General features: G+C 63.5%; 1 protein-coding gene across 1 annotated transcript in view; it reads right to left on the bottom strand.

Annotated features, from left to right (window-relative positions):
- The window catches only part of ARHGDIG (Rho GDP dissociation inhibitor (GDI) gamma), a 25,285-nt gene that overhangs the window by 22,693 nt on the left and 1,813 nt on the right, over positions 1 to 779 (bottom strand). The gene's annotated exons all lie outside the window — the stretch shown is intronic.

Raw genomic sequence — 779 nt, 5'->3', positions numbered from 1 at the left:
GTGCGTCCCCCTCCCCATGTCCCCGGGCTCTCATTAGCAGTAAGCAGTGCAGGCTGCACCTGGGGCCCAACAGCCCCCCTACTCCCCATCCTCGGAGCTTCTGTCTGGGCCGAGGGGACTCCCAGAACCGCCTGGCCTTGGGGGCTGGGGGACACTATGTGTGTCTGCACAGCCTCCTGGCCCTGCACCCCGGAGGTTACAGTCATCAGCCACAGAGCAACCCGAGTACACATGCACAGGGCCGGGCCCCACCCACAGCCATTTCTCAGTGTCTATTGACTGGTCTGTGTGGGGTGGTGGGGTGGGGTGGGGGTCTCTATGCTTTGGGGACCCAAGATTCGGAAGACCCTCCTTGTCCTAGGGGAGAAGAGGACACTGATCCGAAACAGAACTGGGTGGTGGAGTGTTGGGGGGTGGGGGGGCAGAGAAGGGGCTTCTGGTCTGACACCTAAACAAACCCTGGGGTGAGTAATGGGAGTCAGCCCCGGGGGGACAGGGCTAAGCTGGACTTCAGGCCGGGACAGCTGGACAAAGGCCTAGGTGTGAGTGGAGCAGGAGGAGGTGGAACAGCCTGTGTCCCCTTCTTTCTAGACCCCCTGTGCCCCCCTCTGGCCCCTCCTATTTCTGAGGACACCCAGGGGTTGGACCCAGTCTTGCCCAAAGGAGCCCCAATGTGAGCAGGAGGCCAACAGGCCCTGGGGACTAGGGGGCACTTGGGCTTGGGAGGGACTGTCCTCTCCCAGCCCCGCCTACCCCCCCCCCCCTTCCCGGCAGGACTG

The sequence above is a fragment of the Myotis davidii genome, unplaced genomic scaffold, assembly GCF_000327345.1.
Source record: "Myotis davidii unplaced genomic scaffold, ASM32734v1 scaffold100, whole genome shotgun sequence".
NCBI lineage: Eukaryota > Metazoa > Chordata > Mammalia > Chiroptera > Vespertilionidae > Myotis > Myotis davidii.
Note: the sequence above shows the minus strand (reverse complement) of the source record. Positions and strands in the feature narration are given on the sequence as shown.